We start from the raw sequence: 25,760 nt of genomic DNA, 5'->3' as shown, positions 1-25,760 counted from the left end.
AAAGAAAACCCTAACGAATCAAAAAAAAAAAAACTATTAGACCTAATAAATGAATTCAACAAAGTCACAGGATACAAAATTAATATATAGAAACATGTTGCAGTTCTATACACTAATAATGAAGTAGCAAAAAGAGAAATTAAGAAAACAATCCCATTTACAACTGTGCTCCTTTATTATGCAGACTCTGCTGTAGTTGTCTTGAAATTTGAGTTTCCCAATGACATCATGCAGTTTCATGTGTGTGCATTTTTATATTCTTCCAATTACATCTCTGCACTGCCACCTGCTTCCATCCCCTGGCCCAGCCGGCCCTTATTTAATTTTTTTTACTCTTTTAAAAAAAACAATCTTTAGAATTTTCAGAGTATAGGTCTTTTACCTCCTTGGTTAAGTAAAACTGCATAATAAAGGAGGAAAGAGATTTTAGAATATCTTGTGTTTTAAATTATGGTGATCCATTAAAGGCTTCTGAACAGTGACACAATCAGATTTCTTCCCTAGAAAGCCTCCTTTTTCTGCATTGGATAGGTTAGATGGAATGTGTAAATGAAAATATACTGAAGGAGAAAAATCAGATAGGAACTACCAGATAAACATGGAGAAGAGAGAAAATTATCCTAACCTGTTGTCTCCATTCTTAGCATCAGCTATAAAGGTGAGAAAGCAAAATTTTTTTTTTAATTTAAACATCAATGCATAAAATTGGATGTGCAATGGCTACTCCACCAGAAGACCATATTGGTTACCAAAGTAGCAGTAGAAAAACGATACTTAACAATTCTGGTAGTAGAGGGTAATTGTTAAGAAAAGGATCTTGGAATGAAACAGGTCTTAGTCTGAACTTAATAGTGCTGTAAATTTAAGCAGGTTATAGAACCTCACCAAATATCACTTTATTTATTAATCAAATGAGATTAATAACCTTGCCAATCTCTTAATTTATGATGAGGACTAGATGGGCAAAAGCATAGTCTGCACAGTACCCGACACACAGTGAACAACCGATACAGAGGAGCTAGTCTTAACACCAGTATGTGGAATTGTTCGCCTCTAAAATAAACCTGCAGAGAACTTGAGAGCAGAGTCCAGGACTGGGACATCTAGGTCTATTTCTTATCAGTTATTTAAGTTCATCTAAGATACTTAATATCTCTACCTTTCTTGTGATTAACTGAGACAAAATTCTTGCTCTATTTATGTAATGGGGTTGTTTTTAATATGAGGTAATACATGTGAAAGTAGTTTTAACAGTCTAAAATGATGACACAAATAAGATATTATGGTCTGACCTTAGCATATTCTATATTGAGCATTTCTGGCCACATGGAAATAATTACGAGCTGCAGCACACTAATAGTGACAAAAAAGCAGTGGGCTCAGATGAGGGAAACTAGACTCCAGCCCCTGGGATCACCACTGACCCGTGACCCAGGGCCACCCACTTATCTGCTCCAAGTCCCCACTTTCTCATCAACAACTTAAGGGGATATATCCCACACCCTTCAAACCATCCTACTACAGATCCAATAACCTGATCCCCTTCATTAAGACAACTTTAAGTGTTCCACGGTCCACATTTTCCTCTAGGCCAACAAAACTGCACTGAAATGAAGCAAAGACAAGATTTACTATGGGTCAAGAATCTTTCTAACCCAGAGTCAGTGCAATCTCACATTATTTAATTTTTCACATGCTTTAATCTGTGATGACATTCAGAAATGAGCAGATTAAATACAATTAGCCCACCAGAACACAGTTATCAGGCTGCACCCTGAAAGGGATTTATGTCTCACCTTTTGACTCAAAGATGGCATCTGTGCAGATTCTGCTCAGCACCACAGAAAAAGGAGCTGCTAATAAAACTCAGCAAGTAACTTACAATCTTTTAGTATTTTTCACACAAATCTAAAATAGTTATTTACTATTATTCCCTGCTATTCAAGTTTCGTCTCTCTGCAGTATATTGGGTTTTTCCATAAGCCATATAATCAGGTTAAAAGGGGAAAAGGCTAAGGGTTGACAATGCTATGAGAAAATTATTTTTCTGGATGAACTAGTAGGACACCACATCCTCCCCCATTATATTCTGAGGTTCAAGAGCCTGAATTATAAACACAGTGAAAAACTGCATAGGATTTTATCACTATTGACACTGTTGCCTATTTTGAGTTGTTTCTCTGAATGAAAACCACTGTTCTCTAATGGCAAAAATAGTTCACGTAAAGCAGAGTTCCTCAATGCCGGCACTATGCATTTTGGACCAGATAATTCTTTGTTGCAAGGGGCTGTGCTTGTGCTTTGCAGGATGTCTAGCGGCATCCCTACCCTCTGCCACTATGTGCGGAATACTCGCCCATCCCCAGTCATGGCCATCAGTGTTTCCAAACACACTGATAAATGTCCCTTGGGGAGACAAAACTGTTTCTATTTGCAAACCACGGACCTAAAGAAAGCCCAGACATACTTGCCTGGTTCTGAATCTCTACCATCCTACCTGTCATTATCATCCTTTACCCATTATAATAGGAAACACAGTAATTATCAATGAGGTAGGGAAGGTAGGGGAGGTAAGGAAGGTAGGGTCTTTAACATGACTCCTTCTAAGGAGGGCCAATCAAATGACTGACCACCAGGGCAACAGTCAAGAAACCACCATTCTACACATGCTCAGGCACCAAAAACTGGTTTGGATTCTCAGCACCCCCAGAGGCTAAGGAAAGCACATGGCTTGGTATACAAATGCGTGTGTGTGTCTGTGTGTCTATTCCCATTCTGATATATGCCATCTGGAGGACTCTTTTCTTTTCTTTTTTAATGGTTTTCTCTTATGTGCTATGTCTCTGTTTAACTTTCTCCTTTAAAAAAAAACAATCTTGGAAGCTAAAATTTGTGATCAAAATAGCTCTGAAAGGAAACACAGGAAACAACATTTGTTTCTGCAAAGGGTGAGTTAGGTGGGTGGGAGTCACTAGACATTTTTTGTTGTATTCTCTTCCATGCTGCTTGAACAGTTAATAATTGCATGAACTTGTTTCCAAATTTAAAGAAGTAATTATCAAAATACATTTAAATCATGATCTGCCACCAACTGTACACAGGATAATGTGGTTTTAAATTAGAAGACAGCTGCCAACACTGATTTCCCCTATAGACAGCATGGCAATTACCTGGGTCTGTGATTTGAAAGTCTCTAATATTTTTCCAGAATGACAGTACAGCTATCATTGCCTGTAGTATGAATAATGCAAAGAAATGGCAGGCGAACTTGAGACTGTTGCATAAAATAGAATTCTAGGTCCCCAAGTGAAGCTTGCAGAAGGGGATTCCAAGTAGCCCACCCTTCTGAGAATATGTTCTTAAATTTCTTCAATAATTCAATCTCAAACTTTGGGTTGCATCTGCTCTTTTGGACAGGGACTTTCACACTACATAGATTAACTATGAGTTCGTTGTGCATCACTCAGTAAGAACTAGATGGCATATACATGCAGAATAGTTATGAGTAGTTTAGCTCCTGCTAATCAATACACCTTATATGTCTGTATCAGTTTAGAATATATGGCACGTATTTTTTCAAGGTCAGCTCAGATCCAGCACTGTGCTAGACAGGGAAGACAGAAATGTGAAACAGAGACAGCCCCACCCCTCCTGGGGCACATTATGTTGAAATGTATAGAGAATTGTAGCTTTTTAACCTTACATTTCTGTAAATTTTTCATTTACAATGAGCATTTGTTTCCCTTTTATTATTGAAAAATATCTTGAAAGCAAAAAAGAAAATGACATTTATTTATCAAAATAGAGCAAAGTATCCTGTCTTTTTCTATATAAAATTAGTTCCACAAAATGTCATCTGAGGAAAAAAAGTACATTCTGTGGTTAAATAAGTTTAGGAAACAATACCTACTCTATCATATATACTCTCTCAGAGAACTGAAATGTAATCAGATGGGAAACTGTACTTACCCTAAATCCAGGGTATTTATCCCCACAGAAAGAAAGGCGGAAGAAGGAGAGGAAAAGAAAAAGAAATACAGCAAAGACTGTGTTAAATTTCCAAGATTGCCACGAAAAAAATAAAAAGATTTTCATTTTGGGAACAGAATCTATATATGAAGAAACATGGATTATTAGAAGAGAATGGAATAAATTGATTAATGAATGGGTGGACAGACAGACCAAAGGACAGAGAGAAAGACAGACAAATGGGGGAAGCAGAAAAAAAGGAGAGAAGCACAGAGGAAATATTCTTTAGCAGCTGCTTTAATGATGGATGCTTTGCTTTGTAATACACTTCACAAACATTATCTCTTCAATACTACTGATGGTTACAATCCACATTGTTCTTCAGGGCACTTGGGGTCAATGTGGTGAGTCTGGGGAATACACCAACAAAGACAGACTGCAGAGTAGTTCAGCTCTGTTAATGTTAAGCACATCAGGACCAATGAGGCTCAGCGAAGCCTGGCTGTAAGTAAGCCCATTTGCTTTCACTTAATTAAAAGCCCACAGAATTAAGAATCAACATATTTTAGGAAGCACTAATGTTGACAGAGAAAGTGTACTAAGACTTGCCAAAAAATAGCAAGAACCTGATTAAAGAAAGTGGAATAATACTAACCTGATAGATTATAGATAAGAAATGAAAGAGAGAGAGAGAGAGAAGGAAGGAGGAAAGGAAAAGAAAGAAAAGGAAAGGAAAAAGTGAAGAAGGGAGGAGGGAGGGGAGGAAAAACTCTCAAGTACTCTCTCAAAAAAATTTTTAAAAAAGAGTTAATTTTAAAAAATGTCTCACCCAGCAACTGATTTTGTGATTCTGATAACTGAAAGGCATCTCTATCATCATGAATTTTTTTTGTCATTGTAATCATCTGAAACCGGTTTACGATAACATTTACCTTGGTTCAATGAATGGCCACAGAACGTTTATATAGAATATATTCTAATTTTAATATATTTTTAGATTTTATTTGCTAATATTTTACTAAAGATTTCTGTGCCTATGTTCATGAGGGATGTCAATCTGTGTTTTTCTTATCTTGAAATATCCTTTTTAAAAAGGTTTTGGTATCGCGGATATGACCAAAATACATTAGGAAGCATGTTCTCCTCCTCTATATTTTGGAAAAGTTTGTATGAGATTAGTAGGCATTCTCTTCCTTAGATATTTAATAGAATTCATAAAAATATGTGGTCCTGGAGTTTTCTTGTGATTTATTACAAATTCTATTTCTTCCATTGACTTAGAGCTCTTCAGATATTCTGTTTATTCTTGACTCTGCTTTGGTAATGTCTATCAACAAATTTGTTCATTTTATCTAAATAATCAAATTTGCTAGCATAAAATTGTTTAGAACATTCCTATATTATCCCAGCAGTGATGTCCCATTTTCATTCTTTGTATTCATAATTACTGGGTTTTTTTCTCTTTTTCTTTTATGCTGCCTTGCTATAGCTTTATTGATTTTCTTAATCTTTTCAAAAAACTAGGTTTTGGCTTCTTTGCTGATTTTCTGTATTATAGTTTGTCCACTTTAAAATTCATTAATTTGTGCTCTTATCTTTGTTAATTGCTTTCTTCTTACTTTGGATTTAACTTGCTCTTGTTTTTCTACTTTCTTAAATTGGAAACTAAGTTATTAATTTTTAAACTTTTTTTGTATTTTCTAATACAGTTGACCCTTTAAAGACATGGGTTTGAACTGCATGGATCTACTTATACATGGATTTTTTTTTTCAATAAATACTGTAAATATATTTTCTCTTCCTTATGATATTCTTAAGAATATTTTGTTTTCCTTAGCTTACTTTATTGTAAGAACCTACTTTACTGCAATATACCTACTTTATTGTAAGTATATAATACATATATGAAATAGGTGTTAATAGACTGTTTATTTTATCAGTAAAGCTTCCAATCAACAGGAGGCTATTAGTCTAAGTTATCTTTGGGGGGAGTCCAAAGTTGTACATGAATTTTCAACATGCAGGGGTTGGCACCCCTTAGCTCCACATTGTTCAAAGGTCAACTGTATAAGCACTTAACATTACAAATTTGTAACATTAACATTTCTATGTTAGCTGTATTCCACAAATTTTTATCCTAATTTAACTTTTTAATTTGTTAATAATTTCAAGTTAGCAGAAAACCTACACAAATAAACATAGTATCAAGACACATGCATATCCAATGCACATACTATTAATATTTTATTCCATTTACTTTATCATTTGCTGTCCATCTCTCTTCATAATAGTATTTTTTAATTTCAGTAGAGTTAACATAGTGTTATATTAGTTTCAAGTGTATAATATAGTGATTCAACATACTATACATTCATTACTCAGTGCTTATCACCATAAGTGTGCTCTTAATACCTTTCACCTATTGTACCTACTCCCCCATCCACCTCCTCTCTGGTCACCACCAGTTTGTTCTCTGTATTCAAGAATCTGGTTTTTGTTTGTCTTTTTCTTTGTTCATTTGTTTTGTTTCTTAAATTCTACATATGAGTGGAAGCATATGGTATTTGTCTTTCTCTGACTGACTTATTCACTTAGCATTATATTTTCCAGATCCATCCATTTTGTTGCAAATGTCAAGACTGTCTTCTTTTTATGGCTGAGTAATATTCCATTATCTGTATAAACCACTTCTTTATCCATTCATCTATTGACTCTTGGGCTGCTTCCTTATCTTAGCTATAGTAAATACTGCTACAATAAACACAAGGGTGCATACATCTTTTTTGTTTTTTTTATTCTTTGGGGGAAATAACCAATAATGGAGTTACTGGATTGTATGGTAATTCAATTTTTAATTTTTTGAGGAATCTCCATACTGTTTTCCAAGATGGCTATGCCATTTTGCATTCGCACCAACAGTGCATGAGGGTTCTTGTTTTTCCACATCCTTACTAACACTTGTTTCTTGTGGTCTTGATTTTAACCATTCTGACAGGTGAGGGTGATATATCATGTTTTGATTTGCATTTCCCTGATGATCAGTGTTAAACACTTTTTCATGTGTCTGTTGGCCATCTGCAAGTCTTCTTATGAAATGTCTGTTCATGCCTTCTGCACATTTTAAATTCGATTATTGTTATTTTGTGTGTGTGCATGCTGAGTTGTGTACTTTTTTTACATATTTTGGATCCTAACCCCTTATCGGGTATACTGTTTGCAAATACCTTTTCCCATTCAGTAGGCTTTTTGTTTTGTTGGTTGTTTCCTTTGCTGTGCAGAAGCTTTTTATTTTGATGTAGGCCTAATAGTTTATTTTTACTTTTGTTTCCCTTGCCTTAGGAGACATGTCTAGAAAAAAAGTTGCTATGATCAATGTCAGAGAAATCACTGCCCATGTTCTCTTCTGGGAGTTTTATGGTTTCAGGTGTCACATTCAGTTCTTTAACTATATAAGCACTTAACATTACAAATTATCCTCTAAGTACAGTGTTAGCTACATTGCACAAATTTTGATAGACTGCATTTTCTTTAAGTTAGAAATATTTTCTAATTTCCTCTGGCTTACTTAAAACTATGGCTCATTCTTAAAACTGTGGATTATTTACAAATGCACTGCTTAATATCATAATACTCTATAGATATGGACCCAACAATTTTTCTCCTCTCCATACATGCTACTGCTCACATCAAGAGAGAGATATTTATCTTGCCTCTAAATCCACAATGGCCTTGTTAACTGGCTTTGACCAAGAGAATGCAGCAGACGTTATACTGTGCTAGTTCCGTGTTGAGTCAACCTAATCTGTAGTTGAGCTGATTTGTTTTGAGCTGTTTAGATTTGTTTCAGCTTTACGTAAATTCTAGTAACCAATGGCTTTCAATATTTTAATGGCAGGATCAGGAATTATGACTTGAACACCAGTAATGCTTCAAAAGTTTCTCTATGCTTTATAATCTACCCATCAGCTTTTAAGACCTCTGTGGAGTCCCTTTGCTCTGTCCTAAGCTCTGAACATCTTTCTCCAGCTTACTGTCCTGCCCCTAGTCTTCAGTGGACCACTGCCTCACAATTAGTAAATTCCTGGTGTACCAGAGGGATTTCTCTCAGCTCTCCTGCTCTGCCTCCAGCCTTTAGTGCACTACAGTGACGTGCATTTGATTTCCCCCAAACCCTAAGAAGCTATTGTGTGCCTCAAGGTAATTTTAGCTCCCCAGGTGCCCCCACCTTTAGCATGCTCTCTCTTTACTCTCAATAGGCCAGAATTGGAAGGCAGGTATGGCTTTGCTTTCAGACTAGGGCTTCTTAGGGTTTAATCCAACAAATGAACCAGAATGCTTTGTTAAATATTTATTAAAATTTCACCTGGTTTCATTTTACCCAGTTTAAGTTGGGTAGATGCCTCCTTTGCCATTCCCCAAGGGAAAAAACAGCCTTGAGGAAGGATTGATCCCTTTCTAGAATTTAATTCACTTATGATTAATTAGCTCATTGCTATTAGAATTTATCTGATTGTTCTCACAGTGGAAACAATGGTCTTTTGCAACTTTCTACTCAAAACAGGAAGCAGAAGTCCTTGAACTTAAACATATTAAGATCCATACCTTTTCACTTAACCGATTACCAATCATTAATGAGCTCTCAGTACCTCCTCAAACTTCTTTCCCATTTACTAGCTATACAACTAGAGTGATTGATTCCTTCCTCCTGTTACAGTTCATAAGCCAATATTCATAAGGGCTGGAGATCAGCAACCTCACTGCTTTGTCTTACCAGTCTCTGGTTGTATGCACAGGGATGAAGGTGGAAGGTTTAGGACTAGAGTCTGTTTATGGGTTAGCCTGGCTGACCATACATTAATATACTAACAGTTCCCCACATCACAAAAACTTTTCCTGATACCTACCATATTGCTTCTATTTATAGGATTAATCTTATTTGTTTCCCATCTGACATTTCAATGAAATTAGGATCATACCCTGGGCTCCACCCTACGTGGCCAGAATAATGATGCTACCTAAATTTTGCCAGCCATCCAGAGTCTTCCACCTGTCATCTCCACATGTACTAACCACTAACCAGCACCCTGCTATTGTAAAGAATGGATCTCCTGCAAACATAATACTGTGCTCACCTAATTAAGCATTACCCACCCATATTTTCCTCCAAGATTTTATACAGAACTTGTGGGATTTTTTTATTACTATCTTCCAAGCATAGTGTGTGGCACCAAGCATTCATTCAATAAACATTATTATTTAATTAGAGATATTATTGACTAAAATTTCTATCTATATCAAAGGTTAAGTGGGCATGGCAGACAGATGAAAGAACACAGTTCAGGGATGAGTCTTACCACCAATAATTAGGATTGGCTAAACAACAAAACCAATTATCTTAGTAATAGTCAAAAGTAGATTCCCAGGGCGCCTGGGTGGCTCAGTGGGCTAAAGCCTCTGCCTTCGGCTCAGGTCATGATCTCAGGGTCCTGGTATCAGGCCCCACATCAGGCTCTCTGCTCAGGGGAGAGCCTGCTTCCCCCTCTCTCTCTGCCTGCCTCTCTGTCTACTTGTGATCTCTCTCTCTGTCAAATAAATGAATAAAATATATTTTTAAAAAGTAGATTCCCTTTCTCTGTATACTTCTCCAACTCATGGTTCAATGGTTAAATTTCTGGTTTGAAATATAATGTTTAGAATTCAGATGTGAAACTGGGTGAGGTGAGATGATTCTACACGCAAGTAATGTCAACTATCAAGAACTACGCTCAGTTGAGCTGTGCTGCCAGATGTCAGATTAAATGGTACTGTCAATTAAGATGACAAGCCAAAATGAAAATGGTCAAGCCTTTAATCATTTACTGTGATAGTATAAGCAAGAAGTCAAATAGGATTTAAGTGCCAGCTCCCTCACTATTCCATTTTTCCCCATGGATCACCACTGAGTAGCGGTCAGGTGGATCAGCCCAGATGTGGGGAATTATCTCACTGCCAAAATGTTCCCAAATAAAAAGTTCCTGAAATTTTAAGAACCTAGAGGCCAGAAGGAGAAAGAGTGGGAAGGGTTAGAAATGGAAATGTACCAAGAACTGGGTCAGAATGGAGAACATTGTCTTCAAGGCTTTCCTCCCTCCTCTGGATAAAGGGATCTTAGCAGAGGCACTGGGAGAACAGTTCTGCCAAAGTCCCCCAGTAAAGAAGCCCCTGAATGGAGGGACCTGGGCTAAGAACCCAGAAATGCATGAGAGCATGGCAGCTAGCCAGGCGCTGGAGTCCGTGACCAGAACTCCTTTCAGAGACTACAATGCATTGGCTGTGCACCAAGCCTGGTTATGGGCAGAGTAGCTTTCTCTTAGAGTCTTTGTTCTTTCCTGTGATCAGGTCTAAAACAAAAAAAATCACACCACAGATTTTTGCCTGGGAGCATCAGTCTTCATCATCTACCAGCAATAAAGAGGAACTAAGGTGGAACTAAGGTGGCCAGTAACCTAGAAACTCCACCAGGCCCCTGAGGGCCTGGTCTCCTGTCAGAGGCTGGAGGTGATTCAGAGCTTAGAAAAGTTATTTTCTGGGGTGCCTGGGTGGCTCAGTCAGTTAAGGGTCCAACTCTTGATTTCAGTTTAAGTCATGATCTCAGGGTCCTAGGAGTTGAGCCCCAGGGTGGGCTCCCTGCTCAGTGGAGAGTCGGCTTGTCTCCCTCTCCATCTGCCCCTCCCATAGTTCCCTCTCTCTCCTTCTGAAATGAATAAATAAATAAGAAAGAAAGAAAGAAAGAAAGAAAGAAAGAGAAAGAAATGAAAGGGAGGGAGAGAAAGAAGGAGGGAGGAAGCAAGGAAGGGGGAGGGAGGGAGGGAGGGAGGGAGGGAAGGGGGAGGGAGGGAAGAAGGAAGAAGAAGGGAGGGAGGAAAGGGAGTTCTTTTCTAAGTACCTGTGGCATTCTGTCCTGTCTAAAGAAACTGAGTCTTGTGGCCCACTGCATACATATGCAGGAACTAACCAGGGGAAAGGGAGAAATTCTGAGATGGTTTATGAAATCATCTAAAAAACAGTGAGATCTTTGAGATTAAAAGCACTGGTATTATTATGATTCTCACAATAAATTAGAATTAAAACCTAGAGCCATCTTCATTATAATCATTATCACTTCATACTTTGTATCCATGGATATTAAATACTATAGACTCAAATAACAGCTTCAAAAGATATAGCTCCTGTTCTGAGACAACTTGTATTTTACAGATGTGCTTAGGTCCTGGGCTTGGGGGTTAGAGGGGAGCCCTGAGAGAATACAACTATGCAGGTTAATGTAAACAACAATAAAGGAAATGAAGCAAGCAAGTGGGAGTCTCCATTAAAAACAGTCTCAAATAAAGGGTTAGTTTCTTTTAAAGATGCAATAGGCATTCTTTTACTATGACATATACACAGATTCTGGACAGTAGAGCTTTATTAGTTTTGTTTGATATATCAAAAAAGAAAGATATAGAGTGGTTTATAATATCAGCCTTGAACAGCGATTCTGGATAATGTATGAAGTACTTGAGACAGTAAATCACATTTTAATGGGATTTGTAATGAAAATGCCATGGAAGGATAATAGTCTAAGGGTCTCTGTCATACTATGTGACTAACAGTAGTAATTGTGGGTGATTATTTCTAGAGTCAATGCCCTATAAAAGCATGACATGCAGAAAAAAATGTGCAATCCTGACATTAGCCTTGGTAATAGGCTGGTATCCAGTACTGTGTGCCTGGCAGAGGTAAGAGCAGGTATATGAATATTTAGATAGGAAACAGAGGAAATCATTTCAATCTCTAAGACATTTTTTCTGAATTTCTTTTCAGAAATAAATACTAAAGCTCTACTGTCTGTCCAAATACCTAGTTGCTGCCTATAGGGGATGAGGGAGGGAACATTGCCTTGAAAATGACCACCATAGAATGCAAGTTGGTACAGCCACTTTGGAAAACAGTGTGGAGATTCCTTAAGAAATTAAAAATAGAGCTACCCTATGACCCTAAAATTGCACTACTAGGTATTTACACCAAAGATAGAGACGTAGTGAAAAGAAAGGCCATCTGTATCCCAATGTTCATAGCAGCAGTGGCCACAGTCACCAAACTGTGGAAAGAACAAAGATGCCCTTCAAAAGACAACTGGATAAAGAAGATATGGTCCATATATACTATGGAGTATTATGCCTCCATCAGAAAGGATGGATACCGAACTTTTGTACCAACATGGATGGGAATGGAGGAGATTATGCTGAGTGAAATAAGTTAAGTAGGGAGAATCAATTATCATATGGTTTCACTTACTTCTGGAGCATAAGGAATAACACAGAGAGTATTGGGAGATGGAGAAGAGAAGTGAGTTGGGGGAAATTGGAGGAGGAGACGAACCATGAGAGACTGTGGACTCTGAGAAATAAACTGAGAGTTTTGGAGGGGAGGGGAGTGGGAGGTTGGGTGATCCTGGTGGTGGGTATTACGGAGGGCACATATTGCATGTAGCACTGATTGTGGTCCATAAACAATGAATTTTGGAAAACTGAAAAAAAGTAAATTAAATTAAATTTTATAAAAAAAAAAAAAATAAAGAAAATGACCACCATGAAAAGTCATGTAAGTTAGGCTTGGCAAGAAACATTATTTTTTTTTTTAGCTTTTCTGTTTTTAACCAAAGGAAAGTTTATTTTTCTGATGGTTTTATGGGCAATGTTTTCTGCAAATATCATCTACAGCCCTAGCTTTCATTTTACAATCACTAGAAACCATTCTCACTTCATTTCACAATCATCAAAAAAATGTAAGGTGTCTTTTGGATCCACTATAAGGGTTCCCACTGAACTGGTAAGTTCTAAATGAGTCTCTAGTAATATCTCATTAGGTCAGTGAAGTTATTAAATAGATGACCTTTAGACTGAAACAAGAGCCAGGGCATTACAAATCCCATTTGGATTAAAGTTTCCAAGAAAGCATTAGTTAACCCATTCCTGAGTATCATCCTTGCTGAAGAAAGCTCACAGCTGATGATTCTATCACAGCTGATTTTAAGGCCAACACTGAAATATTCAAAAACACAAAAAAAATTTCAAGAAAAAAATGCAAACAACTCAATATTAGAGACAAATCTATTTATTAGGTAATCCAAGTGAATTCTTATTTTACTCTTAGTATCACTGAATAAGACTAGGTATTACAGAAGAGGATAGTCCTAGCAGTCATCTTGCCAGTGTATATATAAGCTATAAACACTAAATTTTTCATAAAGCTTAAATATTCAGCTTAGTAATTACTGTAATTGCATTGTTCACTCAAAGGAAAATTTCCATTAATTTATCTTTCCATGTATATTTGCCCTCCTTTTGTGTCACAGTTCTGCAGTGAGAACTCTTTGAAATAGCACAACACTTAAATACTAGAAATAAGAATGAAATTCTGGTCACTATTTCTCATTTTGTTATTTTCCCCATGTATTCTAGATACTCACTTTAATGTTCTTTTTTTTACCAGAGCCCTCTGAGAGCAAAAGGCAGTCTCTCATTTCCCAGCATTTAATCACAGTTTGTTAAATGTTAAATCATCTTCCTATCCTAAATATTTGTTGTGTCCTAAATATAATTTTAAAATTCCATTTTATCTTATTATGACATTTTCAACATTTATTTTGAATCAAGTATAAATTTTAAAATCACAATCTCATAGAGCAAATGGGACATGTATATGGTTTATTAGAATACAAAGTCAGCAAGCGTTTTTAGGAAAATCCAAAGTCCTTCCTAGTTCTAAGGTAAGAAAGCTCCAAACTGGATGAGGAGCTCAGGATAAGCTCACTAAGAGCACTGAATTTGAGACAAGACTTGGAAATGAATTCAATTTCAATGCAATACTCTCTATTTACTTCATTTTTCTTATTTTATATGATAAAAGGATTCAAACATCCTATCAAAATACACAAAACAGGAAAGCAGGATCCACAGGTTTTACTTGGCCCTCTGTGAATATACAGCATTCATTAAAATTGTATACAGTTGATTCTATTTTTCACATAGTAATATCACAAGATGAAGAGATCATGTTCATAATTATTGCGAAAAAGCTACTACAAACTAAAAGATATTACCTTTACCCAAATATGCACTCTGTTGGTTGACTTGTTAGTTTTCAAGGAATATCCTGTTAATCTTTTATTGATTCCATTATTCCCAGAAAGAGAAATCTCTGACTAAAAGCACATCTTACTGAGATGAGCCTGAAACAGAAAGATTTGCATGATTGGCCTCATCAAGACCTGCACACTAGCCACAGGCCACTGGAAATCTATCACAATAATGCTGCCTCCCCTAGTTTCTGCTTTCCAGTCTCACAAAACTCGAGTTACTGACAATAGCATTTATTGCAGCAAATTTAACATGTCCTTTAAACTCTCACAAGTCAGATGTACAGTACATGATACAAACAAAATACACACTAAACATGTATTTACCTCATCCCAGAATGTCATATCCACTTTAAATATAATACCTCAGGGTTCCTAAGAAGACAATATCACACCTTATCTTCCCCACATCTTAGCTGAATAATCTCAACGGGGACATTTTTCAGAACAAAAGTGTTCTGAGTGCCAGCTATGGTGCCAAGACCTGAAAATACAGCATGAACCAAAGAAGCAGAAAACCCCCTCTTCCCATTCACACTCCAGTGGGGGGAGCGACAGCAATCCATGTGCCTCAGTGAGGGTGCGCACCAGGTGTGAGAATACAGCCCAGTGGAAGGTAGAGGAGCTACAGAGAAAGAAACCTGAGCCACGTCAGCAGGCAGGCGTGTTATGGCCTAGACAGGGCACAGGGCTCTCAGTAGCAGGCTCCCTGTGTCCCCAGACTGCAGAAAGGGAGCGAGTGGGCCTGGAACCCTGGGGAAGAGCACTCTGGTCAAAGCCGCACACATGGCAATATAGACAGAAAAGCAGGGCAGGCAGGTGGCCAGGGTCAAGTGAGAAGACTGGGTCGGGGAGGTAGGAAAGGGGGTCAGAGAGGAAGAAACCAATTTCACAGCCCACTCATATTTGTACTTTGTTCTTTTTCATGTACAGTCTCACTAGTTTTATATTCTTCAGATTCTCTTTACTCTTTTCATTGTTCTCATTCCTGAGTACAGAGTTTAATTAATCTGCAGTGACTATGAAAAGACCTGAACACATCCAGTGTGAGGGCAGAATTGGTAATGAGGTGGAAGGAAACCACTGATTTGTTCCAACTCTGCTTAAGCTTTGGGCAATGGGCTGCTCCCTTTTCAGGAGGTCCTTTCAAACCTCTGCCTACTAGGTCCTCCCAGCCTTCAGCCAGTTGTTCAGGTTTTGCAATCCAAGAATATGCTTTCCAACATGTGATGGCCCTGCATCTTTGGAGACCAGCCAGACTAATCCAGGAAGGAGAAAAGACCTACTTCTTGCACAGTGTATACTTCATAGAGGGGCTAGCGCAGAGCGAAATGGAGAAGGAATTCAGAGTCTTCACTAGGATGGTGACTCTGCTCTCTGAAAAGGAGCCACTGGCTACAAAGCATCAGAATCCTGCTCTTCTGCTCCCCGTCGAGGGACACCTCTATTCCGTTACCTGCACCGGATGGTGAGCCGGAATGGTGAAGGCAACAGGGAAAATAGTCAGAAACCCACCTGCCCAAATGCCACAAATTCTATGTAAAAGAGAGATAAGAGATTTTTTAAATAAATTTTAACATGGATAGAAATGCATGGGGTGCCTTGGTGGCTCAATCAGTTAAGCAGCTGCCTTCAGCTCAAGTCACGACCCCAGGGTCTTGGGATGGAGTCCACTGTCTGGCTCCCTGCTCAGCCCAGAGCCTGCCTCTCCCTCTGCTTACTGCTCCCTATTTGTGTACTCACTCGCTCTCTTTGTGTCAAATAAATAAATAAAAATCTTTTTTTAAAAAAGGAGGAATAAAAATAAAAAGTATTATATAATAGACGTTTAGAGGGTTTCCTTAAATAAGATTAAAATGCTTAAAAGGTTTAAGCATTTTAAAATTAGAAATTTTAAGCATTTTAAAATTTAAGAATTTTAAAAATAAAAATTTTAAATTTGTAATCATAAAAGGCTCCGTTAACAAAGTTAGAAAACAAACAACAGATTAGGAGAAAACATCTGCAATGTAAGTAGCAGAAAGATTAGGAAACAGAATACTTATGAAGAGCTACAAATCCAACCACTCAAAAATGGTTAAGGGGCGAGAAATAGGAATAGATCACAGAAACAGAACTGAACTGCAGAGATTTCAACTTCTAGTAATTAGGGAAATATAACAAGATACAAATTTTTAGTTCTACTAACTAGCAAAATTTAGAAGGTTTGATACTATTCAGTTGTGGCAATGCTGTGGAGAAATGGACAAAGGTTTTAAAGGATAATTTGATAGCATCTATCAAAATATAAAATGTGCCTCTTCCTTGACCCAGAAATTAAATTTACAGTTGTTGTTTTTTTTAAAATCTGAAGTGATGTTAGTATAAGGAGGAAAGAGTCACATGTAAGGATGGGGGTATTAGGAGATGAACCATGAGAGACTGTGGCCTCTGAGAAACCCTCTGAGGGTTTTAGAGGAGAGGGCAGTGGGGAGATGGGTTGCCCCGGTGGTGGGTATTAAGGAGGGTACATATTGCATAGAGCACTGCATGTTACATGCAAAAAATGAATCTTTGAACACTACATCAGAAACTAATGACATACTGTATGGCGACTAACCTAATTTTTTTTAAAGATTTTAAAAAAAGGAGTCACACATAAAGATGCAGTTTTGCTTCTAATGGTAATAAAATGGAATATTCTAAATGTCCATCAACAGAAGCATAGATAAACTGTGGCAGAACCCATACTCTGGATACCATGCAGCAATTTTTTAAAAATTAAGGATATCTTTTTATACCCATGGTTTTCAACTGACAGCAATTTTGCCCACCAGGAGACATTTGGCAATGAATGGGGTATTTCTGGTTGGCACCACTGGCAGAGGGGGAAGTGTTAGTGGCATCTAGTGAGCAGAGCCAGGGATGATGCTAAACATTCTACCATACACAAGACACCTTGCCTCCAGACAAAGAATCATATAGTCCCATAAACCTACAGTGCCAAGGTTAAGAAACTTTGCCTTATATCAACCATAGAAAGAACTCCAAGTCATCACGTTAGGGGGGGGGGGGGCAAACAACAATGCATATAGTATTGTGCCACCTTGAAAGAACAAAATATAAATTTAGAACTCTGTACATCATATCTGTGTATAAATATTATTTATCTGGAAGAGGAGATATTAAGACAGTAACAGTGTTTGACTTCAAGGGGGGAGGAAACTAAATATAAAATAAAGAAGGCAACAACGTTTTATGTTTTCTATACAGTTTAAAATTTTCTCACCAAGCACATTTGAAGGTATTATCTGCGTAATTCAAAGAATAAAATTAAAAATGCAGGAGCAATATCCCATTCATTCTAAGAGCACTGAATAATGTTCTCACTTTCTCACCCAAGTTTTGGAATCCCTAACAAACCATCCCCTATTCTAGTGTTTTACAGTCTGAAAAGCAGTAATGGTATTAACATTTGTTTTAGTAATGGTTATGATTTAAAGGTATTTTGAATTCCGTAGAATACATTTGCTCCAACAAGTGGCACTGTGTTCAGCCCAAAATTCATTTGTTGAAGTCCCAACTCCCATTCCCTCAGAACAGGTCTTTGAAGAGGGAATTAATTTAAAATAAGGCCATTAAGGTAGTACCCTCATCCCACATGTCTGGTGTCCTTATAAGAAGAGAAAGAAACACCAGGGATGCTGTACACAGATGAAAAAACCCTGTGAAAACACAGGGAGAAGGGAGCCATGTGCAAGCTAAGGACAGAGGCATCAGAAGAAACCAAACCTGTAGATACCTTGATCTTGGACTTTCCAGCCTCTAGAATTGGGAGAAGATCAACTTCTGTTGTTGAAGCCACCCAAGTCCCTAGCAAACTAATGCTGTTGCTGTATAAAGAATACCACAAAAATAAAATTATCTATTGGTTCCTATCCCATTCTCACGAAGAAAGGTTAAAGGCAAGAAGCAAACAAAAGTTATTGAGCTGGTTTCATTTCTCAACTGAGAAAAATACAATGAATGAAAGCAAATTCATACTTCTAGATGGCAACAGGGCTGCGTTCCTGATTGCTGATCCTACGAAATGACTGTCAAAATTTCTGTGATGGATCGTCCTTCCATGCCCCGTGTTCCTTCTCCTCTCCCTACCAATGACCTGCTAACATCCATACCACTGGCTGTACTTCTGCACCCACAGATGCCACAGGAAACTACACAGCACATAGCAAGAGAGCAAGAACTGGGATCGGACATGACTTTGACTCAAGATGACAGGGAACTGATCACTTCTTTTTTTCCCCTTTTTATTTACCATGTATACATGGTTCCTTCCTCATGGGAAAAATAAGAGGAAAAGAGCAGTGGGGAATCAGAGGTTACAAAGACCTACGAATCTGATTCTGGCATCAGATTGAAGGGCAAGAGAAATACTCAAGATTGGTTAAAATGGAAGTCAGGTGCCATGGGGAACCCTGAAAGACCACCCCTCCAACCAGCCTTATCAATGCTGGGCAACTGTGGAGGAATAAAATGGTAGGCTTTGACAGAGAGAGGGCCTGATGTAGTATCCCACATCCTCTGTGGCGTCAGTGTGACATGTAAGTAATCCAGAAGCTTCCTTTGTCCCAGAGAGAACAGCAGATGCTGGAAAGCTCACCTGCTGGGGTACCACAGTGAGATAAGTGATCCTGAGGAAGGAAGCCAAAGGGCCAACTATCACGCTGGGGTAAGTGGGAGTCATTACCATGTGTAATCAGAGCATCAGAAATGCACAGGTGGGGGCACCTGGATGGCTTCAACGGTTAAGAGACAACCTTCAGCTCAGGTCATGATCTCAGGGTTCTGGGATTGAGCCCCATGTGGACTACCAGCTCAGCAGGGAGTCTGCTCCTCCCTCTCCCTCTGTCTCTCCCCCCTGTTCATGCTCTCTCTGTATCTCTCTTTCTCAAATGAATAAGTAAAATCTTGAGAATAGAACAGAAGAGAAAAGGAGAGGAGAGGAGAAGAAAAAGGAAGGGAAGGGACGGGACGGGACGGGACAGGACGAGAAGAGATGAGACGAAACGAGAAGAGAAGAGAAGGAAAGGAAAAGGAAAGAAAAGAAAAAAGAAAAGAAAAGAAAAAAGAGCCAGTGGAGAAGGAGAAATGCTCAGGAAACGCCCAACCACTTAGAGCCCACTGTACTACTGTGCTAAGAAAACAGGAGCAGACATGTTAGTGACAGAGGCAGAGAGGCAGACATCTCTGACTACACACAAGCAGAACAAGACACCCTCCCCCAGAGGCCTGGCTGGACCAGGGCTTCCTCCTGCCCCAAGTCTGGTACTTCCCACCCACTGCAGTGAGAATACTTAGTCTCCTCCTGCCCCGACCTGCCTTCCTGAGAAGGAAAAGACGGAAGTGGTACCACCTGAAAGGAAAGAAACAGCCCTGACAGTGATGTTGAGCTTTGAACAGATGGAATATTTATCTAAAAGAGGCTGTTGTAGCCAGAAGAGACTTAATTATCACTAATGATCAAGGTTAAGTTTTCACCTCACTAGCAAAAGGGGGTCACAGTGCCTGATAAAATCAGTTACAGAAAAACCTCAAAGCTTTATTCCCCTCATGAGTTGAGCTGCACATTTCTACTTTCTCTTCTCACGTTTTAGACATTTCTTAATAAATAAAGCATAAATGTGAAGGACCCTCTGGCAGCCTACTGAAAAGACCACTTTATAAAATGATGGATGCGTGCATTATCCTGGCCGCAGGCACGTGCCTGAGAATTACGGTGCGCATGTGAGCTGCAGTCCCACAGAGTCATCCCGCTGCACAGGCTGAGGGCAGAGGGACTCTGGCAGGAAAGGACAGAAAAGGGAAGACCTGGGCATCCATGTTCCAAGAGGAGTCTCTGAACCTTAGCTTCTAGACCATCACTGACAAACACTGGTTTGTTGTCTTGGCTGCTTTAAGAGAAGTGTGGAGAATGTACAAAAGAGGACATAAGAAAGGTTTCCCCTTCTTTACTAAAATAACTACCTATTTCCAATGTACCCTTCAATATTTCAAGGGTTAACGGGGCATCTTGCTTGACATGCATGCTCCTAATTTCTTTTTGATTACATAATTATTGCTGTAAGTAGATGCAGATGTTTAAATTAATTTTATTATTAATGCCTCAAGGTATTTTTAGGAAAAGTGCACAAAGCTTTTAAAAATCCAATAAATTATATAGAACCTTCATTTACTTTGCATTATACCTTCAATTGATGAAGGACATAAAGTGTTCTTAAATTTAAAATCTTGCTTTTATCATCAATATAATAAGTATTTGACTTACTAAAGTAGACAAGACAGACTCTTGGTATGTTATTTACATGCTAACAATCCCTCATTAGTTGGAAAAATAATTACATATTGACAAAATTGATAAAAAGCTTATAAAGTATCTTATTAATCTGTACATAATGATAACTTGTAGGCATATTAGGTTAAGCAAACACCAAGAGAAATGAAAGTTTTTCTGGAACCATTCTATCAAAATGTCTATACACCCACTCTTCCCTCTAGGCACAAACTCCCTGCTGTAATTGTCAGCAGAAATTTCAATTCAGTTAATTATGCCCAATAACACTTCAGGGAGATTAAATAAGTATTTCATAAAGATAAACAAAAATGGAGAATGGCTAAACATACACTATAAATTATGGAAGAATAATTGTATACAGTTTAAAATTCAATTTATTCATTATAATCCACATGAGACCAGCCCTCACTAGACTTCCTTTCTCTCCTCCCAAATGTGCCCTGGGGTCAGCCTTGATATGTCCCATCTCAATACACAAAAATAACTCCAAATATAAATAATGTCATTTTTACTGAAGTGTCCCTGTAGAAATGAAAGAAAGTGTTCTGCCCTGTAAAACCTAAGAAATGCTCTTCTTTAACCTGCTTTTATATCACTCTCAGCTTCCTCTCCTACTTCAAGCATCGAACCCTTCTCTGCATCTACGACCCCCTCTCTGCTCACAGAACTATCTCCCCCAAGATCTCCATCTGCTTTCTTTAAATTGGACATTTTGGTTCATCCTTCACTTCCCCAGTTTGTATCCTTACCCATCACCCACCTCAACAAAATAAAAGTCCCCCTGAAGAGTGTTCCCTCGTTATAACTCGAGAGAGGTATTAAAAAATAAAGACATACCAGAAATTTTAAGAGTTAATTTGAACATTTTTCACTTCTACTAGGGCAGTGCCAAACCAGAAGTGGTTCAGGGACAGAATTATATATAGAGAGAGAAAGTGCAGAAGCAAAGAAAGGAAATCATTTGATTGGCTGTAGCATAAAGCCAATTTGTGATTGGTTCTCCTTGGCATTTCAATTTTGTAACTTTGAGGCATTTGCAGATTTATATTTTGGTTTGCTGACCTAGGCCAGTGGTCATTAGAACCAAATCAGTCTAATGGACTCTCCGTTAAATTAATTTAACAGGAGCTTTTGAGTAACAAATGGTTTGTTATTGACAGTGAAGCTTAAGATTCTCTTTGCCTCAAACACACTCAACTTTACACTCACTCAGCTATGCAAGCAGCCAGGTCCTAGGCAAAGCATCTAGCTGCTCCTCCTGGCGAACCCAGGAAGCCAGAGGAAATGACACAGCACTACTCTGGTTTAGCTTCTAGTACCTGCTAGTCATCAAATTCTTTTCATCTGCAGACCCTATCTGCATTTGACACTGATGATACCTTCCACCACAAATGTCTTTTGGAACGGTCACCGGCCACTTTTTTCTATCAATGTTCTCAATACAACTCAAAAATAATTTTTGGTCTCTCTTTTTTTTTTTTTAAGATTTTTTATTTATTTATTTGACAGAGAGAGATCACAAGTAGGCAGAGAGGCAGGCAGAGAGAGAGAGGGAAGCAGGCTCCCTGCTGAGCAGAGAGCCCAATGCGGGGCTCGATCCCAGGACCCTGAGATCATGACCTGAGCCGAAGGCAGCGGCTTAACCCACTGAGTCACCCAGGCACCCAATTTTTGGTCTCTTTATTACAGATGGCAAAATTGATCATTTCAACATGGTCTCCTCTGACTGCATTTCAGTGACTTCGCTTCCTTCCCAAACACTCTGCAAAATCCTGACTGCAAGTGTTTTATTACCTGAGAAAATTTCTCTCAGCTCTGTATAATCTCCTCTGTGAGCCTGTTTTTTTTTTCTTTTTTTGCTGTATTACATCCCTTATCCACTGTAAGCCGTATCAGTGGAGGGATTTTTATCACACTTTTGTTATGGCAGAATTTTCAGGTTGCATTCATACAGAAAGAAGTTCCTCTTCGTGATCGGATAAGATCTCTGTGAAATATTCTATTTGTCCGCATGAACTAATCCCTGAAAGAATCACTAGAGGATTTCTGTTTTGCTATTTCACTCACTTGTGGTATGCTGAGGCCACAGAGTCACCAATACTCTTGGACCCATTTTGGGGGGGGGGGGGGGGTGCCTCCCCCTGGCGGTCCACGTCACTCATCCCGAACAGCCCGAGTTGCCTGGATTTGGTACAAAGCAAATATACACAGAACTGAAACCATGGAGATAAATATTGATATTTATCACTCCTAACATAAAATCACTGAGAGAGCGGCTAAGCTAATTATCTTCTAATTATTGTTCTAAAACTAATGGGCATTGGCAAAAAATGCTCCAAACTGAGTGTTTCACTAAGAACTAACAGTTTCAGAAGTATTATCATTTTGGAAGTTTGTTATTGACTTTTATGCCAGGATTCACAGCAGCACTGTACCCTCAAGCTCCTTGGAACCACACATCCTATACTGTAGAACCCAAACAAAAACAGGCTACTCTTCAGAAGATCATTCAAATTTTCAGTTATTTAAACCGTGCCCCAGAGACCGCCTCAGTTAGTTGTGTTTCTGAATACCATTCCTTTTCACCAACTCCCAGCTGTTTTTCATGGCTATATCAATGGAAGGATCAATGGAAGACTACTTCCATTAACAACCTTCAATCATTCAACATTGAGGGCTTTTTACAAAGCACTTGAAGTTTTATGTAACTGCCAGAAGCAAATGATTTTTTTTAAGGAACGTGCTTTGCAAATGCCTTTGAACTATTTCATTTACAAACATGGCTCAACTGGAGATGTTTCAATAGATACAGAAGATTTTCAGTTGTTCCTAATTTGATGACTTTTAGCTCACATAGTTTTCCTTATTAAAGAGCTTGCCTGCCAAACAGTTTGATCCTGGTTCTCCACTCTCCTGCCCGTGATAAAGTCCTTAAGTAGTAAAGGAGCATTCTATTTTCATAGATACAAATATGTGCTTAAGCCAAATATAGGAGCATACAAAGCAGAGCTCGTGGTAAAGCTGGAAAGTTATGTACAGGTGAACACAGCTCTTCGTCCCAAATCCTTTTTGTCAGTGGCAGTGGCAGTTGTGACTGTGGAAGGGTCATTAAAGTGTACTGTGGCAGCTAGTTTTGATGGCAGACATGTCAGAACAGAAGTAACATATTTTACTCATCCGCCCACAAGTTCTTTTCTTCAGAAATCTAAAGCGAGCACCTTCATGAATAAAAATGTATTTTGAAACTTCTGTTTTTTTCCCAGGGGGCAGGCACACCTAGCCCAAAGAGGACAAAGGAATATATACCTGCAGATTTGTATTCAAGTTTCTACAGCTAAATGGAATCCTGTTGGAACCTGAAGAAATCAAGTAGTGAATATTAAAGAATATCTTCTGCTTTATTTTTATTGTTCTATGTTTTATTAGTCATTAGCACTCGATGAGCTTAGTTAATAATATATGCTAATTTTTGCAAGTCTGATCACACAAGTTTTAATGAAACTGTAAGTCAAGGAAGATATTTTCAGCCTTGTAGAGCACATTGTTTCCATCTGTCTTCAGGTCATTGCAGCACAATATGGCAGGTGCAATCACAGCAAAGGGTCCAGGATGGAAAAGAGAAACAGGAACGTGTTTCTCATTAATGGGAAAAATCTCGACTTTCTCCCTTTTTCAGATCACATAAAATGTTTTGTCTCTACTTTCATAGCATTTATTACTTATAAGAAAAATTTAAAAACATGTATTACTTATTTGTGAAAGCAGTATCATCATATAAGATTTAGAAAATAGAGAAAATATATATTTTTAAAAAGAAAGCCATCTATGATCCCAGTGCTAAAATAACCAAGATCTCTGAAACTAGATAGAGCTAGGTTGAAATCTTGTCATAAGTAGATGTGTGACTTTAGGCAAATTACAGTCTTCTCTATGTCTTAATTTTACTTATATGGAAAAGAAGTTACTAACCAGTGTTTAGATATTATTCTCAAGAGAAGAATCAAAGCCTGTGTTAAAACCAGTTGCCCTGCATTTGCATGCTCAGGCACCATAACAGAATATGGTGATTCTTAGGAGAAAATGGCTATCCTAGCACAAACATTTTATTACTGACATTTACCCAATCCCTAAAATCTTAAGTAAAGGCTATTAGCTCAAGAACCAATACCAATCTTTAACCCTTGAGATGTCAGGGTAGCTGACTGGAGAAGAGCAACAAGAGCAGAAGAATGGCAACGGACAATTCTAGAAACTTTGGGCTCCAATCATGCTGAGCCTTTTAGTTCTGCATTGGGGAAAATGGCTCCTCTCGAGTTCCTCAGGGAAAAATCACCATGACTGGAATTCAAGCTCAATCAAAAGGACTACTCCATATCACTGAGGCAAAATGGTTTGTCTTATGGGTGCCTGGAAGTGTTAAGGAATAGACAACCTAAAAGTTACAGATGGAACCAATCACTGGAAAGTATTTTAATGTCTACATGTACGTGGCTGGTTTATACTTTAAGAACCAGTCCCAACAATAGCAGTTGTTACATCTCCTCTGAAAAAACACACTCTTAATATCAGTGACATTCACTACATTTACATAATTTCTTCCAATAAACAATCTACATGTCTCCAAATTGTTGACCTATGACTTTCAACTTCTAAATTGATCTCCTAAAACTAGTCATGCAGGGAATCAGTCCTTGACTGTGTAATTTTCTGAGTTGCCCAAAATAATCTCACTGGGCTCCTGTGAAGATTAAATATGATAGGACCCTCAAAGTGCTCAGCACTTTGCATTATCCCACTCATTTCGTCTTTACAAACCAAAATTCTACTGTATATGCAGTTGGTTTTCTGGGTTTGTTGTTATTGTTGTCATTATGTCTTCTTACATTAGGAAAAATGTCCTGTGCTTTTAAAACTTCCTCAAAAATATTTTTAAATTTTGCCTAATAGTCCATTAAAGGAAAGGTCACAGTTTTTCTAACAATATATTTATTGTTGGAGAATTTGGTAGTTCCCAATTATTTTATATAAGTAATACTTTTAAGTATTAATGCAGTAAACATTTATATATAGTATTAAAGCAGTAAACATTCATTTGAAGAAATCTTTATCTGCAAATTTATTGCTATATGCCTGGTTATTTTCTTTCAATTTCTACTTTAATATAATCAACTTACAACATTTTCTAAAAACCATACAAAGCCAAATAAAACCAAAATGCAAAAACGTGTAATATATTCTTTGGAAAGCCGTGTAATTTGTTTCCTATTAACTCAAAAAATTTCCAACTGAAAAGAAAAA

At 38.0% G+C, this 25,760-nt stretch overlaps 1 long non-coding RNA gene across 2 annotated transcripts in view; it reads right to left on the bottom strand.

The window, feature by feature from the left end:
- The window catches only part of LOC132010217 (uncharacterized), a 152,654-nt gene that overhangs the window by 35,121 nt on the left and 91,773 nt on the right, over positions 1-25,760 (bottom strand). The window lies entirely within an intron of this gene.

This window comes from Mustela nigripes, chromosome 2 (genome assembly GCF_022355385.1).
Source record: "Mustela nigripes isolate SB6536 chromosome 2, MUSNIG.SB6536, whole genome shotgun sequence".
Lineage (NCBI taxonomy): Eukaryota > Metazoa > Chordata > Mammalia > Carnivora > Mustelidae > Mustela > Mustela nigripes.
Note: the sequence above shows the minus strand (reverse complement) of the source record. Positions and strands in the feature narration are given on the sequence as shown.